The sequence below is a fragment of the Pelodiscus sinensis genome, chromosome 29, assembly GCF_049634645.1.
Source record: "Pelodiscus sinensis isolate JC-2024 chromosome 29, ASM4963464v1, whole genome shotgun sequence".
NCBI classification, from domain to species: domain Eukaryota; kingdom Metazoa; phylum Chordata; order Testudines; family Trionychidae; genus Pelodiscus; species Pelodiscus sinensis.
In genome coordinates, this window is record NC_134739.1 from 5,591,839 (window position 1) to 5,610,706 (window position 18,868).

At 43.0% G+C, this 18,868-nt stretch overlaps 1 protein-coding gene across 12 annotated transcripts in view; it reads left to right on the plus strand.

Annotated features, from left to right (window-relative positions):
• The window catches only part of TANC2 (tetratricopeptide repeat, ankyrin repeat and coiled-coil containing 2), a 711,362-nt gene that overhangs the window by 125,990 nt on the left and 566,504 nt on the right, over nucleotides 1–18,868 (plus strand). The window lies entirely within an intron of this gene.

An 18,868-nucleotide genomic window follows, 5' to 3' on the forward strand; every position in this document is an offset into this window, starting at 1 on the left:
AGTGTTTTTAAACAGTGCATGATTTTTAACCAGTTCGTTGGCACAGGATACATTGTAATGACTTAAAGTGAGACAATAAATATAAAGTGGCTCAAAAATCCCAAATCATGGAACCTGATTTCAGTCTCAGTTAATGTGAACTTGTCTAAATTTGGAGTATGGGATTTATACCAGTGAACAGTGACTGAAATCAGAATCTAGTTTAGGCCTCCTACAGCAACTATCGCTTGGATGCAGAGATAAAACTTCTTGATACCTTAAATGACTGCTTCTTGGAGAGGCTAGTTCTGGAACCAACAAGGGGGGAGCGGGGAGAATTCTTGATTTAGTCCTAAATGGAGCACAGGATTTGGTCCAAGAGGTAAATATAACTGGACCACTTGAAAATAATGACAATAATGTAATAAAATTTAACATCCGTGTGGTAGGAAAAACAACTCAGCAACCCAACACCGTGGCATTTAATTTTAGAAAGGGGAACTATACAAAAATAAGGTGGTTAGTTAAACAGAAATTTAAAAGGTACAGTGTCAAAGGTAAAATCTCTTCGATCTGCATGGAAACTTTTCAAAGACACCATACTAGAGGCCCGACTTAAATATATACTTCAAATTAAAAAACAGCGTAAGAGAACCAAAAAAGTGCCACCATGGCTTGATAACCAAGTGAAAGAAGCAATGAGAGAGAAAAAAAAATCTTTTTAAAAGTGGAAGTCAAATCGTAGTGAAGAATATAGAAAGGAGCATAAACTTTGTCAAATTAAGTGTAAAAATACAATAAGAAAAGCCAAAAGGGAGTTTGAAGAACAAGCTAGCCAAATAGTAAAAAAGTAATAGCAAAATGTTTTACAAGCAGTGGGGCCCTTGGATGATTGAGATGCTAAAGGAGCACTCAAAGATAAGTCATTGCAGAGAAGCTAAATGAATTCTTTGCTTCAGTCTTCCCGGAACTATAGTTCTGGAACTATTAACCGTGGTTTGTAACCTATCCTTTAAATTGGTTTCTGTACCTAATGACTGGAAGATAGCTAAGTTAATGTGATGCCAGTATTTAAAAAGGGCTCTAGAGGTGATCCTGGCAATTACAGACCGGTGAGTCTGACGTTGGTGCTAGGCAAATTTATTGAAACTATAGTAAGGAACAAAATTGCTAGACACGTAGATGATCATAATTTGTTGAGGGAAAGTCAACATGGCTTTTGTAAAGGAGGGAAATCATGCCTTACTAATCTACTAGAGTTATTTGAGGGAGTCAACAAATGTGGACATGGCAGATCCAGTGGATATATTATGCTTAGATTTTCATAAAGCCTTTGACAAGGTCCCTCACCAAAGTCTCTTAAGTAAAGTATGTTGTCATGAGATAAGAGGGAAGGTCCTTTCATGGATTTATCACTGGTTAAAAGACAGGAAACAAAGAGTAGGAATAAATGGTATGTTTTTCGAGTAGAGAGTGGTAACTAGTGAAGTCCCCAAAGGGTCTGTCTGGGACCAATCCTGTTGAATGTATTTATAAGTGATCTAGAGAAAGGGGTAATTAGTGAGGTGAGAAAATTTACAGAGGATACCAAATTGCTCAAGATAGTTAGGACCAAAGCAGACACTGAAGAGCTTTAAAAAGATCTCACCAATCTAAGTGATTGGGCAACAAAATGGCAAGTGAAATTTAATGTTGATAAATGTAAAGTGTAATGCACATGAGAAAAAATAATCCCATACAATAAGGTGGGGACTAATTTAGCTATAGCTACTCGAGAGAGATCTTGGAATCGTTGTGAATAGTTTTCTGAAAACATCCATTCAGTGTTCAGCGGCAGTCAAAAAAGCAAATAGAATGTTAGGAATCATTAAAAAGGGAATAGAGAATAAGACAGAGAGTATCTTATAAACTCTGTATAAATTCATGGTATGCCCACATCTTGTATACTGCATATAAATGCAGTCGCCTCATCTCAAAAAAGATAACTTGGCATTGGAAAATGTTCAGAAAAGGGCAAAAACAATTATTAGGGTTTTTTTAATGGGTCCCATATAAAGAGAGATTAGAAGATTTTGATTTTTCTGCTTAGAAAAGAGGAAACTAAAGCGGACTATGATAGAGGTCTATAAAATCATGGCTGGTGTGGAAAAAGTGAATAAGGAAAAGTTATTTACTTATTCTAACAATAAAAGAATTAGGGGTCACCAATTCAAATTACTAGGTAACAGGTTCAAAACAAACAAAAGGAAGTTTTTCTTCACTCAGCGCACAGTGAACCTCTGTAACTCCTTGCCAGAGGATGTGGTGAAGGCTAGGACTTTAACAGGGTTCAAAAAAGAGCTAGCTAGATTCATGGAGGTTAGGTTAATCAATGGCTATTAGCCAGGATGCGTAGGAATGGTGACCCTACTCTTTGTTTGTCTGGAAATGATTGATAGGAGAGGTAATTTTCTCTTTGGCCACAGAGAGGAGCAAAAATCTGTATAGGATAATGTTCATTTTTGCTCCAGTCTAGCTCTTAGTTTGTCCTTTTGATATCTCAGTGTCCAAAGCCATTTTCTAATGCATTTTAGGAAATTCTAAGGGCTGTCAGACAATAAGATTTTAAAAAATGATGTACTTTGTTTCTATTTCAAATATATTATTCTACTTTTAGATCTTTAAGTTTCCTATATTTTATTTTCATTTTTTCAAGCTATAATACAAGGTTCTTGGCTTCCTCAATGCTCTGTATTGCATACATTGCCTTTCCCATTCTCAGAGTTCCTGAATATTTCATTTTTAAATTCTGTTTTATTTTGTTTCATTGAATGGACTAGTGAGAGTTTCTAATACATGTTTTAGACTTTCAGGTTTTTCCACTCTCATGCTGTAGGCAAAAGATGTTACAGGGTGCAAAACATGTTTAATTTTAAAACTGCTGTTACTATAAATGTCATGAAACTTCAGAGATGTGCACTCTACCCTAATACTGCCAATATGGTAAACCATCCTCATCATGGTTACTCTCCTAACTGTATAAATTTGTTAGTTTGGTGAAAGTATCAAAGTGTAGGAAGAGTGCTAAAAAATGGTGGTAGTGAACATATTTTGTAGAGATAATCAACTATGCTTCATGTAATTACGTAATCTCCCTTAACATTTACTTGGTTGTGGACACAGTTTTAAACAAAAAAGAGTGTAGGCTAAAATTTTGAATAATTTACGAACATGGAAAATTTCAATCTGGCAGCTGTTGAAAGCAAGTTCTATATACTTATATGTATTATAGATGGCATTCATAAATGCTTGAATACACTTGGTTTAAACTATTCATGGGCTGTATTTTTTCTGTCCTTTCACTGTTCTGTTTGTCTTATCTTGAGAGAATTAGAATTATAAATCCATAATTTATTTAAAAAGGTTTTGTTGTTTATCATTTCCATTACTTTGCTCATTAAAAATAGTCTGCTAATTGTGATTGGCTAGATTGTTGTTAATTACAAAATCTAGTTAAATATTTATATCTAAATACTATCTCTAAACTAGCAGGCCAAGTACATACCATACTAGAAGACATGTTAACATTTCTGATGGTTATGGCTGAGGTGGAAAATGTTATTTCCTCCAAAATAAGCTAGCATCTGCTCTAGTATTTTTTTTAAACTTCCATGCTGATTTGTTTTGAAATTCTAATGTCTACTATATTTCCTTTCCTCTCCTGGAAATGTTATGTCTACTGTTTACTTATAAATAGTGTCTCCTTTACATAACGAGAATATGTGCAGCCAGACAATGTCACCATGTGTTATTCTGAATAAATGTAACAAATGAGGAAGTTTGATTAAAAATCTGAAGTTAGTTTTTAAGGGTTATATATGGTAATAGCCTTTGAAAATTCTACTTTTGATTGTCCATTAATGGTGTGTGGTGGCCAGACTACTTACCTAATGAAGCAGGTAATAATGTAACTGTCTTCTTATGGTATTCAGTTCATTGATTTGTCCTGTGATTTCACTAAGGGTGTGTCTAGACTACCTAGTTTTGTCGACAAAAGTGGACTTTTGTCGACAAAACAATACCAGCGTCTACACTACCGCGGAGTTCTGTCGACATAACGTCGACAGAACTCCACGGTTTTGTCGACGCTGGTATACCTCATTTTACGAGGCATAACACTTTCTGTCGACAGAACTCTGTCGACAGAAGGTGTTATTGCCTGTAACACTGCGTCCAGACTACGGAGTTCTGCCGACAAAGCGGCTTGCTTTGTCGACAGAACTCCATGTGTCTGGACGCAAATTGTCGACAAAACTTCTGTCGACAAAACGCGGTAGTCTAGACGTACCCTAAGTGTATGGCTGTATAACTGAGCCATCTGAAGGACATTCTAGACCTAACTAGGTTATATGTCCCAGTATGTTTCATTTAAAATGTTACTTTATACCGTTTCAAAAATACTGATTATTGATGTTGGGAGAGACAAAATAGACACCTGCAAGTGGTTTTATTACTGAGTATAACCAAGAAGCTGCTAGTGATTGTAAGGCTGGGGGTCCATTTTATTTTGAGAAGATAGTGCACAATGCTAACCGATGGTGTATGAGGTAGATCTCAAGCAAAATTAGGATTCTGCTGTAATTTGTGAGAAAACAGAGTTTAAATCAGTCATGGTTATTTTCTTGGAGCAGTTTACTGTTCATATCGTTGAGTTATTCCAGGACAAGTCTCTGTCAAAAAATATTAAATTAAAAATGTAAACTTTTCAGTTTAAAGGATGAATAATTTTCTTATAAGATAGTTAAAAAACAAAACAGAAAATATGTTTAGCAGGTTCAGTCACAGAGATCCCCTTGGACCTGGGGTCACCCAAAAACCCTTTCCTGCTGAGCCAGAACCTCTGATCTTCCTCCCCCTTCTCCTGCAAAGGCACAGATTTGGAGTCACAGCCCATAGCAGAGCAACACAGACACTTCAAGTTTTCCCAGAGCTAAGCTGCTCTGTCATTGGGACTTGACACCGCACCCAGGTGCACAGCCCACTGGGACTAGAACCTCCAATAAATCCATCTTACTCTGCATAAAAGTTTTATACTGAACCAGCTCATACCTTGTTCACTTCCTTTATCAATGAAAGAGAGAGATTCATAGCTGTTTCCTCCCCCCCATATAACACTTATTTACATTGGGTTTAATAATGAACAAAATTATTTTATTACATATAAAAAGTAGGATTTAAATGGTTGCAAGTGATAATAAACAGATCAAAGTAAATTACTGATCTAAATAAAACAAAACATGCCAGCTAAACTTACTACTCTAAAAAACTTGTTATATGTAATCTCTTACCCTAACCGTAGTTCTAATAATCTTTTCTTGTAAACTTGACAAACTCCTTGTTTGGGCCTGATCCTTTCACCTGTTAGTTCTCGATGTTTCCAGCAGTCATCTGGGTGGTAAACAAGGGGTGTGCTGGTGTCTGGCAACAGCCTTTGTTTGGCTTCTTGTCTATAAATAGATTATGCCCACAGCGGGAATCCTTTGCGCTCAGTTTCACAGTGGCTATGTCTAGACTGCAAGCCTCTTTCGAAAGAGGCTTTTTCGAAAGTATCTTTCGAAAAAGCCTCTTTCGAAAAAGTGCGTCTAGACTACAATACGCGGATCGAAAAAGAGCGTCCTGACTGCTGGACGCTCTTTCGAAATTAAAAGCCACCCGGAACCGCTTCTGCCAGGGCATGGGGGCAGCATTTCCTTCCGGGTGCTGCTGCCTGCCCTTTGCAGAGACGCGTGGTTAAAGGGACGCCCCTGAACACCCGTTGCTCTGCTTCTGCAGCTGCCTTTGCTGTCCCTCTAGGAGGTAAGCAAGGCATTGCAGTGCTGGTTTGGAGTGCTCAGCTTCCTGGGACACCCCAGCAGGTTTTTTGTTTAGAGGTTTTTCTGTTTTAGACCCGTTTTTTCAGCATGGAGCCAGAGCTGCCCCTGGGCAGGTGATGGCCCCATGCCATCATATTGCAAGTGTTGCTGCATCTGCATGACACAGTCATGAGGCTACTTCCCCATCTGGACCCAGACTAGAGGTACGAAGGGATCGTCCGTCATGCAGCCCCACTGCCCTGGCCTCCATACTTCTTTGTGGACAGGCGTGTTTGGAGGCTTGACACCAGCTCTGACTGGTGGGACCGGCTCATTATGCAGCTCTGGGATGACCAAGAGTGGCTACACAACTTCCGGATGCGAAAGACCACTTTCCAGGAGCTGTGTCCCTGGCTCGCCCCTGCTCTGCAACGGCAAGACACCCACCTGCGGCCCGCTATCCCTGTGGAAAAGAGGGTCGCCATTGCCCTCTGGAAGCTGGCAACCCCCGATAGCTACCGCTCTGTGGGACACCAATTTGTAGTGGGCAGGTCTACTGTTGGATACATCCTGATGGAGGTAAGTCATGGTCTGGGGGCAGTCACAGTTTGGGGTGGGGGGAAGGGAGACTGTCAGGAAGGGCAAAGTGGAGTGTGAGTGGGAGGGAGCTCCTCCACTCACCCTGAATTGTTGGTGGGGAGTTCTGAGGAGGGGATTCCCGGGGTGTTTGAGAGGGAAGGTGGGTGGTGGGTTCTCCTCCTAAGAGATAAGGCACCCCTTCTAACATTTTGTTGTCTGTCTCTTTCTGCAGGTGGTGAGGGCCATCAATTTGGAGCTGCTCAACAGGCTCGTCTGTCTAGCAGATCTGGACAGCGTCATGGCCAGCTTTGCTGCCCTTGGCTTCCCGAATTGTGGAGGAGCGCTCGATGGGACACACATTCCAATCCGTGCACCGCCCCATCGAGCAGCCCAATTCATTAACAGAAAGGGCTACTTTTCTATGGTCCTCCAGGCCCTGGTCGTCCATCGTGGCCAGTTTTCTGACATTTGTGTTGGGTGGATCTTCAGGAACTCGTACCTCTACCAGAGGCTTCAGGCAGGAACATTTTTCCCGCATCACGACTTTGCGGTTGGGGATGTGCACATGCCGGTGTGCATAGTGGCTGATGCCGCCTACCCCCTGATGCCGTGGCTGATGAAGCCCTACACCGGCCACCTGGATGCGAGCAAGGAGCAGTTTAATGCTCACCTTAACTGGGCTCGCAACCAGGTGGAATGTGCGTTCGGACGTTTAAAAGGCAGATTCCGGTGCTTGCTCACACGCCTAGACATAGGGGAGAGCAACATCCCTGAGGTGGTGGCCGCGTGTTGCGTTCTCCATAACCTGGTGGAGAGGAAAGGGGAGGCCTTCCTACCAGGGTGGGGTATAGGTGCTGATGGCCAGGAGAGGCACTTTGCCCAGCCCCGGACAGCTGCTACCCGCCAGGCTCACCGGTCTGCTGTTTGCATACGGGAGGCCCTATGGGAGCAATTCTCAATTGGAGGCCACTGACTCTACTGAGGGGCTTCTACCTGGGGACTGGGCCCTGGCCCAATAGAAGCTTCCCTCCACAACCCATCTCCTGACTCTGTTTGGAGAAATAATAAACACCAGGGTTTGTCTCAAAATAATAAGTTCTGTTTTATTTTTTTAAATATCACTCACTGGAAAATAGTATAACTGTTGCAAACATAAAAAAGCTTTTGTTCATTTTTGATGTAGAAAATATACTTTCATGCCAAACTATGTACAATAAACATTTTGTTTAACACTTTCCTTGTCATTTAACTGGGGTGATGGGGGTGCTTGAAACCTGAAGGGGGGAAGGGGACTTGAAACCTGGAGGGGGGAAGGGGATCAGGTTGCACGGTGCTTGCCTGATCTCAGTCTCTTGCTTGGGCCACGGGATCGGGTGGTGCGCCTGTCGGTTGGCTGGATAACAGCGGGTAGGTGCTCTTGGGACTGGGAGTCCTGGGGGAGAGGAGGGCCGGGGGAGAGAGGGGCTGGGGAACTGGGTGGGCTGGGGTAGAGGGAGATCCAAGAGGGGAAAGGGATGCTGCTGTGGAAGGGGGGTTTGGTGGGGCAGGGTCATGGGGTGCTGGAGGAGCAGGACCAGGCACAGGAGCAGGCAAGCCGCAGACCTCCCTGAGAGTGGCACTCAGGGACGTGCGCTGCTGGACCAGCTCCTCCATCAGCCGGTCATGCCACCGATCTTCTGCCTCCGCCCTCTCTCGCAGGATGGTGTTGAGCTCCTGCACGGCCTCCACATGCTGCCTCAGGATGTCCGCATACACACTCCTGTGTCTGCGGCTCCCATGTCCCCGAGATGGAGGTGGGGCTGGGGTGCTAAGGCCCTCTTGTACGGTTGGTCTGGCTGTGGAGGAAAAGAGGAAGACACAATCAGTCATAAAAAACTGGACTATGTAGCACTTAAAATACTAACAGGATGGTTTATTAGGGGATGAGCTTTCGTGGTCCAGACCCACTTCCTCAGATCAGAGTAACACGGCTACATTTCTATCACAATCAGTCATGTGTGCAACAGCTGTTCAAAAGGGCATGCCCTCTCCTTGAGACAGGGGAATCAGACATTCTGAAGGTAACACCGTGTGTGACCTGGGCATCAGCCTGAGCATTAGAGGTTTCCCTTGCGCATCACCCACTGTGCACCCACCTACCCGCTCCCCTCCCCCGGGTGTTACACAACCTCACTGCACTCACCTGCTGCTTTATCTCTGGCGTCAGATGACACCTGGGAGGCCTCTGGGGTCTGTATGACTGGCTCCAGGGTGAGGGTCGCCGTCTCCTCACTGTCCTCCTCTGGCACCATGTCCCCGAATCCAGACTGCTCTGGGTCCTGCTCTGGCGTGTCCACCACAGGGTCCACCAAGCCTGACTGCACGAGATGCCATGGTGTGCATGCTTCACCACCACCCAGGATCTGGTCCAGCTCAGTATAATAGGGGCAGGAGTGGGGGGCTGCCCCAGAACGGGAGCTATCCTCTCTGGCCTTCACATATCCTTGGCGCAGCTCCTTAACTTTGGAGCGCACCTGGTCCTGGGTGCGGGGGTAGTGTCCTTTCTGGGCCAGGGCCTCTGCCATGCGGTCATAAATGTCCGCATTTCGCTGCCTGGTTTTTAGGGCTTGTAAGGCCTCCTCCTCTCCCCAGAGCTTGAGAAGGGTCTTGAGCTCTGGCCCAGACCATGACGGTGCCCGGCGTTTGGAGCCCCTGGTTGGGTCCCCAGAAGGCTCGCTAGAAGGCCAGGAGGATCTTGGGGCTGGGACATGCTGCACTTAAATAGCCGTGTGCTCTGGCTGCTTTGCTGCCACAAGTGGCTGTGAGGGTGCCTGTCCCTTTAAGAAATGGCTGCAGACAGGAACCAGAGACATGCAAGGCATGCCCCAGATTGTCCACCAGGGCTTCTTCCTGGAGGCCATTATTTTCGAAAAAATGGCCTTCCCGCATCCACACTCATTTATTTTCGACGGCTCTCTGTCGAAAAAGGCGTTCTTCCTCGTGCAATGAGGTTTACCGCCGTAGAAAGAAAAGCCGCGTTCTTTCGATTTAATTTCGAAAGAACACGGCTGCAGTCTAGATGCAGGTGAAGTTTTTTTCGAAAAAAGGCTACTTTTTTCGAAAAAACCCCTGAGTCTGGACACAGCCTGTGTGATAAAGCAAACCAAATTACATTTCAGAACAGAAGGGCTGTGTCCAGACTCCATGCCTCCGTCGACGGAGGCATGTAGATTAGCCAGATCGGAAGAGGGAAATGAAGCCGCGATTAAAATAATCGCGGCTTCATTTAAATTTAAATGGCTGCCCCGATCTGCCGATCAGCTGTTTGTCGGCAGATCGGGAGAGTCTGGACGCGATGCCCCGACAAAGAAGCCTTTCTTCATCGACACAGGTAAGTCTCGTGAAACCAGGTTTACCTGTGTCGATGAAGAAAGGCTTCTTTGTCGGGGCATCGCGTCCAGACTCTCCCGATCTGCCGACAAACAGCTGATCGGCAGATCGGGGCAGCCATTTAAATTTAAATGAAGCCGCGATTATTTTAATCGCGGCTTCATTTCCCTCTTCCGATCTGGCTAATCTACATGCCTCCGTCGACGGAGGCATGGAGTCTGGACACAGCCAAGGGGGATGTGGGGGGGGGGGGGGAAAGGAAGGTGAATGCCTGTGAGTTAATGATATTAGAGGTGGGGAAGGGTAGATGTCTGTGAGTTAATAGTGTTAGAGGTGATAATTAGGGAAGCTATCTTTGTAATGGGTAAGATAGCTGGAGTCTTTGTTCATGCCCCCGCGGAGAGTGTCGAATTTTAGCATGAACGCCAGTTCAGAGGATTCTCTTTCAAGTGCAGATTTGAATGTCTTCTGAAGTAGGATGCAGGTGAGTAGGTCTTTGAGACAGTGTCCTTTTTGGTTGAAATGGCAAGCAACTGTTTTTTCTTTGTGATCCTGTCTAATGTCTGTTTTGTGGGCATTGATTCTTTGGCGAAGTGTCTGAGACGTTTGTCCAATGTACATAGCAGACGGACACTTTCGGCACATGATAGCATAGATTATATTTCTGGAGGCGCAGGAATATGTATTCTTGATCTTATAACTCACTTGGTTAGGCCCAGTAATGGTGTCGGCATAACAGACGTTGAACCAACTCTATTGCATGCTGATTTAGCTTCTAAATGACTTACTTGTGGAACAAGTTAAATTTTTATATTATACACATTTAAGAAAGGTATTATTTCATACATATAAGAATGTAATTGTTGGAGCAGCGGTTTTTAATCTTTGCAGTCAAATTTGTATTTTCTGTCTGTGTCTGAGAAATCTGAATAATGTATGCAGTATTGCTATAATGTGTGTGTTGCATTCTAAAGATTCATTAATTTAATACTTGGTTTTAAGTTATAGGAAAGAATAAGCAAAGCACCAAATGTATTTTTAATTCATAAGAATGTCTTTTGTCTCCTCTACCTCAGCATCAGATAATATATAGTCACAGCAGAGAAGTTCAGCAGACATTATTCTACTTTTGTTATTTGGTGGTGGTTTTTGACTTACAGGAATTTGCTGGGAGAACCGCAGGTTGTAAACCACAACTTTCTAAATTTGTATTTAATGATGGAATTACCATTGATCCGGACTCTTGTTTTGTCAGAAGTTCTAAAATTAAACAAAAGAGAGGGTCTGACTTCAGCGGAAACAGCAAAAAGAAAACAAAATTAAGAATATCTGCACAGCTTTGATTTAGCTAACATTAATACCAGTTTCAATTGTATGAAGTATGGCAACTAGCTAGCATAAACTGTAAAAGGAAAAATGTGTGTAATCTAGAAAATCAGAAGTAATCTTTTTACTTACAAAGTCAGTTTCCTTCAGCAGTCTTACATTTATTTTACAAAATGGAAACATTTGATTTCTTAAGATTTAGAAATTAATTCACTCATTCCTAACACAATTAGGCTGTCTACACATTGGCAAGATTTTGCGCAGAAGCGGCCGCTTTTGCGCAAAATCTTGCTGCCTGTCTACACTGGCCACGAGTATTTGCGCAAGTACACTGACGTTGTAATGTACAAGTGCTTCTTGTGCAAATACTCTGACGCTCCCGATCAGGGATAAGTCCTCTTGCGCAGGTGTTCTTGCGCAAGAGGCCAGTGTAGACAGGTAACATCTATTTCTTGCGCAAGAAAGCCAGATGGCTAAAATGGCCATCGGAGCTTTCTTGCTCAAGAGAGCGTCTACACTGGCACGGATGGTTTTGCGCAAAAGCAAATCTTTTGCGCAAAGTGCCAGTATAGGTGCTCTCTTGCACAAATACTTTTAACGGAAAAAGTCTTCCTTTAAAAGTATTTGCGCGAAATCATGCCACTGTAGACACAGCCTTAGTTGTTTGAGGATTACAGTAACAGTAGTGTAGGAGAGAAAGCATAGGTATGTGATCTTCACTGTACTAGCCCAATTTATTTAGCAGTCTAAATAATTGTTGGGATGTTAACTTAGATCTCAACAGGTGATACCTCTTATTCAGTAGATGAATACACTGTGTATACTCAATGTTGTTGGCAGACTTCACCGAGGAGAAGTTGAAGACTATTGCTGGCATTTGATGGCATAGATCACATTAGTGGAAGTGCAGTTAAATGAGCCCCTGATGCAGTGCTGATGTTGTTGGGTCCAGTGGTGAAATTGCTTATGTAGATGTGTGGATAGAGATGACACCGGAGCTGATTGCAGAGGTGAGTTCCTGGATGATTATGATGGAGGTGTGTTGCATGGTTACTGGAAAGAATTTGTTTGAGGTTAGGGGGTTGTCTATAGGCGAGGATTGGCCTTCCTCCCCCAAGGCCAATGAGAGTGAGGGGTCATTTTCCAGGATAGGTTGTAGATTGTTGATAATGCGTTGGAGGGGTTTAAGTTGTGGACTATAGGTAACGACAAAGTGAAATTCTGTTGTTTTCTCTTCTTGGCCTGTCTTGAAGTAGTTCATGTCTGGCTACTCTTCTGGCTCTGTCGATCTGTTTTTTCAGTTCTCTGGATAGGTATTTCATTTTTAAGAATGCTCTATGTAGATCTGGTGGGTGTTTGTCTTTGTCTGTTGAACTGGGCTTAGTTATAAACAGTAGATTGAGAAATGTGTCTGGGATGGAATCTAGAGGTGTGAAGGTAAGTGTAGCGGTTGGTAGGTTTCCTGTATAAGGTGGTGGAAATGTATCCGTCATGTAATCGTACTGTAGTGTCAAGGAAGTCGATCTCTCTTGTGGACTGATTCAGGCTAAGGTTGGTGGTGTGGTGGAAGTTGTTGAAATCCCTGTGAAATTCTTCAAGGGTCTCTTATAATTTTTAGGTTAGGTTCAGTGAGATCAAAAGAAGAAAGTGGGCTTCAAGAGAAGTGCTTCCTCTGCCCAGTGTTCTCAGCATCATGTGAAGTTTCCTAAGTGCCTTGAGGAGGGTCAGTCCTTGTGGATGTCTGTTGGATCTTCAAACCATAAGGGGGTGCGAGGTGGTTCTGCTTAAGGAAGTTCCTGCAGGTATACTTTTTGGGCATGTCTGCACTAAGAAATTATTTAGAAATAATGTATTAAATAACTCCCAAAATAACTATTATGAAATAGCATGTCCACATTACAGGGAAGCCTTGAAATTAGTCTAAAGACAGGCCCCCTTAATGTGGACACACTACCTTGACTTACAGTCCAAGGAAGTACTGGGGGCTAATAACTTTGAATGATTCTGGGGAGTAGTTATTTTGAAATAGCAGCAGTGAACCATCCATGCTACTGCTATTTAAAATAACTATTTCAAAATAAGTGAAATTCCTTGTGGGAAAACTGGAGCTATTTTTTCAAAATAACCAGCCTGTTGTTTCAAAATAACGGGCTTGGTAGTGTGGACACTCAGCTTGTTATTTTGAAATAAGGAGAGTTATTTTGAAATAGCCCTGGTCTACACTAGGGAGTTAAGAGGCCTGTTTCTGCTTCAATTACACCGTTGAGTAAGGCTAAGATGTCCCAGAGAATGAACCTTTTTCAATGCCAATACATCTTTTTTGAGATGAGGCCACCACACCTGTATGCAATATTCAAGATGTGGGTGTACCAGGGATTTATAAAGGCAAGAAGATATTCTCTGTCTTATTCTCTATCCTCTTTTTAATTATTCCTAACATTCTTTTTGCTTTTTTTCACTGCTACTGAACACTGAGTGGATGTTTTCAGAGAGCTATCCACAATAACTCGAAGATCTTGCTCTCTTGAGTAGTTATAGCTAAATTAGTCCCCATCATTTTGTATGTGTAGTTGGGATTATGTTTTCCAATGTGCATTACTTTGCATTTATCAACATTAAAATTCATTCACCATTTTGTTGCCCAATCACCTAGTTTTGAGAGATCCTTTTGAAGCTCTTCACAGTCTGCTTTGCTCTTAACTATCTTGAGTATTCAGTATCATCTACAAATTTTGCCACCTTGCTGTTTACCTCTTTCTCCAGATCATTTATAAATAGTTGGAATAGGATTGGTCCCAGGACAGACCTTTGTGGGACACCACTAGTTACCTCTCTCCAATCTGAAAACTGACCATTTATTCCTACTGTTTGTTTCCTGTCTTTTAACCGGTTGTCAGTCCATGAGAGGACCTTCCTCTTATCCCATGACAACTAACTTTACTTAAAAGTTTGGTGAGGGGACTTGTCAAAATCTTTCTGGATGTCTAAGAACACTATATCCACTGGACCCCCCCTCCCTTGTCCACATGCTTGTTGATCCCCCTCAAACAACTCTAGTAGATTAGTAAGGCATGATTTCCCTTTACATAATTTGTGTTGATTTTTCCTCTACAAATTATGCTAATCTGTGTGTCTGAGAATTCTATTCTTAAGTATAGTTTCAACTAATGTGCCATACGGTGATGTTAGACTTACTGGTCTGTAAGTTCCAGGCTCATCTGTAGAGCCCTTTTTAAATATTAGCATCAGGTTAACTATCTTCCAATCATTAGGTACGGAAGCTTTTTAAAATGTTAATCTTCACTGATCTTGGGAACAACAGAAGAAGCCAAGATGTTGTATGGGAAGATTCCAATAGTAATCTGTGTAATAGCCCTGTGCAGGTAGAGATGAGCTTGTGCATGGACTCAGGGCTATCAGTATGTTGGGAGCAAGCACTGTCCCGTTTATTAATGCAGAACATTGCTCTGATGTTGTCTGACAGCACTTGGAATACAGTATATCAAATCTCTTATTTAATAACTTTAATCTACATCTTTACTACTTTCCCTCATTTGATTGACTGCATATTATCAGTTCCTGGAAAGAGGTTTCTCATGTCCCTGATTGAATGCATCTGTGATGACTAATAGGAATGATAATTGAGGACTAAAGCTTTACTCGTAGAAGTGAAGAACTTTGAGGGCCTTAAGTAGAATGTTTAGAAGTACTCCCATGTCCAGATTTGGAGAGTAATCCACTGGTGACCAGTGCTGTAATGGTGTCGTTTGCTGTCTGGAAACATGTTTTGTATCTTAGGAAAACTTCACTTTGAAGAAATACTTCATTTATTTTTGAGATCGCTTTTGAAATGAGTGTGACTTAGAACATAAGAATGGCCGTACTGGGTCAGACCAAAGGTCCATCCAGCCCAGTATCCTGTCCGTCGACAGTGGCCAGCACCAGGTGCCCCAGAGAGGGTGGACTAAAGACAATGATTAAGTGATTTGTCTTCTGCCATCCTTCTCCAGCCTCTGACAAACAGAGGCCAGGGACACCAATTCTATCCCCTGGCTAATAGCCTTTTATGAACCTAACCTCCATGAAATTATCTAGCTTCTCTTTAAACTCTGTTATAGTCCTAGCCTTCACAGCCTCCTCTGGCAAGGAGTTCCACAGGTTGACTACATGCTGTGTGAAGAAGAACTTTCTCTTATTAGTTTTAAACCTGCTACCCATTAATTTCATTTGGTGTCCTCTAGTTATTCTATTATGGGAACTAATAAATAACTTTTTATGTTTGCAGATATTTCCTCTTACTGCATATGTTAACATTTTTTATCATTGCCTTTTCTGACTAGGACTTTCAAGCTATGTTAATAGATATTGACTGGATAAATTAGATTCTAGGAATACATTTTGTCTTCATTGTAAAGTACAATATAAACTACTTCAACCTGAAAAGAACATTAAGTTAACAGGACCATTTGTTTATTGCTGAGGTGTTTCTATTTACATGCTTCTACTCCATTTCCTTTTTCGGTAAAGATAAATATACAAAAAGGCAGTCCACAGAATTGCTAATATTTTTCCAATTTGGAAGCAATGCTCAAGGAGAATTTTAATGTTAACCTTTTTATATGCTCAATAGTAGCCTTGGACATGCAATATTTTCTCTGACTATAGTGGTTACTCTGTCTAACTCTGTCTAATTAAGCATCCATCCATCCATACACAAATACCAGAAGACTTACCTGGCTTTAGGGCCGGAAGCTGGCAGTGTGGGGGGTACAGGAATCAGAGCAGGTCCTTGGTGATGTGTGTGTGGGAGGCAGGTAGTGTAGGAGGCTGGGGACAGGGGAATGTGAGAGTGAAGATTGGGGTTCAGGAGGGGCTCAGGGATCCCATTTGGCATGTGCCTTCTCTCCCCCCAGCTGCCTCTGGCCACTAGGGTTTTTTTCTCACCGCCCCCCCCCCCCACCCCCTGGCACTGAGGGCAGTGGCTGGGAGGGGGTAAACAGTTTGGGGCAGGGAGCTACTTACCCCGTGTACTGGCAAGGCAAGATAGTGGAGCTTCAGTTCTGCTGGCCACTCCCTTGGTGGTACAGCTGCTCCCATAGAACATGCTGCAGAAAAGCTTAGCCCTGCAGGCTCACTACCCCCAGTGGCCACTCTCAGTATTGAATCCTTCTGATCAGCTCTTCCCTTTCCACGCTTCAGGTTGTCCTGGCACAACCAAACCCTGACCCTGCTTTAAATAAGGAGAAGAGAAAGCTGTGTATCAAATTTGGTGGCTCTAGCGCTTACCGTTTAGGAGGAGTTCTTGAATAAAAGGACTCACAGACAGACAGACACAGACAGATGCACAAATCTCTAAAATGTATAGATATATTAGAACTGAATTCAAGAAGTCTCTAATTCAAAATTAAATTCACAAGTAAAACTGTGACTATTAGAACACTATCTGTTACATTTACAGCTTTCAAAGACCAAAATGTTCCACAGTAATGATGCTCGCCAGAAGCATTTTTTTTGAAATATTCTTTCAGTTATGTAGATATTTTCATCCCACAGGTTAACAATTAGAAACAAACTAAAAACTTAAGTGGAAATAAAACTCTTCAAATCATAAGCACCAACTTTATAGGTGCGCTAGGGCTGGAACCCCTGCAGAAAAAATACTTCTTCCCAGTACCTCCCATATGCCAGTATCTCACGCTTGCCATGATCAGCTGTTCCATGCTATGCAAGACGTGCTGGCAGAAGACGGGGAGGAGTGGGAACTGAGCACTTGGGAGAGGGGGTGGAACTGGGCACAAAGAGCTGGAGTGGGGACTTAGGAGAAGGGGTGGAGCTGGGGCAGGGGTGGGAGGAGGTGGGATGAGAGTTTGGGCAAAAGGATTAGGTTGAGGTGTGCAGAGTGGGGACTTGAGTGCTGCTGGGTCCATGAGGAAGCCAGCACGTTGGCTTCATATTGTATTTTACATAGTATGAACACATTTTACTTCAGTTTTTTTATATATGTAGTTCTTCTTATGTTTATGCAGTGAAGTCTATAAAATATTTCACACAAAAATTAAAGTGCTGTTCTACTATGAAATAGTATTATTTAAAATAATACTTTTACTCAATATCCATTGCCCATGTTTCATGAGGATAAAATCTACTTACTGTAATGACTAAAATACTTTTTTGCTACTACTTACTGGTACTTACAACCAATATGGTTTTGGGAAAGGGATTTCAATTCATCTTGCACATCTGCAAGAGAATTTTTAGGTAGCTTTGAAATGAAAAGCCAGATTCTTTCCTCTTTTACACCAATTAAATCCCATTGAAAAAGTTAGAGTTGTACTTCCATAAATGAGGACAGATATTTATTTGCAGTATCTTATTGGTAGGGTTCTATGAAATTTGGGATCCATTTTGGTTAATGTCACAGTCAAGGGATTTTTAAAATTGTCTATTTCATTATTTCAGCTATTTAAATTTGAAATTTCGCACTGTTATAATTATAGGGGCCCCGACTAGGGATATTAAAAATACATTTAATCAAGTAAATGTAGCTGCTGAAAATGTCAGCAGTTGCACGCTGGGGGCACGCAGCAAGCAGTCTGGGAGCTGGTGTGTGGCTGCTCCCTATGCATACCAGCTCCCTCCTGCTGTCCCCCATCCCGCTGTTGCCTCTGATACAGAGGCAGCATGGGGTTGGAGATAGACAGGCGGCTCCCTGAGAACCTGTGTGTGCAGGGAGCTGGCTTTTAATCTGGTGGTGGCACTGCCTTCAGAGCTTGGCCTTTGGCCAGTAGCCACTATTCTCCTGCTCAGAACACAGCAGCATGGTATGATTGCCACCCTTACTTCTGTGCTGCTGGTGGAATGCTGCCTTCAGTGCTGGGCACCTGGCTAACAGCCACTGCTCTCCCAGGGTTTGTCTACACTACCCTCCTAGTTCGAACTAGGAGGGTAATGTAGGCATACCGCACTTGCAAATAAAGCCCGGAATTTGAATTTGCATAAGCAGGGAGCCGCCTTTTTAAAACCCCGCTGGTTCGAACCCCGTGCAGCGCGGCTACACGGGCTCGAACTAGGTAGTTCGGACTAGGCTTCCACGAGGTGTACCGGTAGTTCGGAATAGGAAGCCTAGTCCGAACTACCTAGTTCGAGCCCCATGTAGCCGCGCTGCACGGGGTTCGAACCAGCGGGGTTTTAAAAAGGCGGCTCCCCGCTTATGCAAATGAAGCCCGGGAAATTCAAATCCCGGGCTTCATTTGCAAGTGCGGTATGCCTACATTACCCCCCTAGTTTGAACTAGGAGGGTAGTGTAGACATACCCCCAGGTGCCAGCTCTGAAGCCAGTGCCGAAATAAGAGTGACAATACCATGATTCCCCCTAAAATAATCTTGTGATTTCCTCCTCCTCCCACCCCCAATTCCATTTTGGGTCATAGTCCTCACTTTAAGAAACACTGTGGAAAAGCACACAGAAGAACAGATTTTACGTGGAAGAAATCTGGAACCAGAATTCCTAGTGTATGGCATGTTTTTCCTATCCATGAATTTGTTAGGGACCAACTTACTGGTTGTGGCTGTTGCACTTTCTCAGACTTGCTGAGGAACAAACCTGGACAAAGGATGGGCTCGAACAGTATTGCCTTTGGGTTTTTTTATTAGTACAGATTTTTAAGATACTCACACACATACATCACATTCATGCTGGCAGTTTAGAGGCAGACTGTAAGTGTGGTGTAGATTATTTTTGATTTCACTGGTGGCTGGAGTGAGGAGTCAGCTTCCTGGAGACT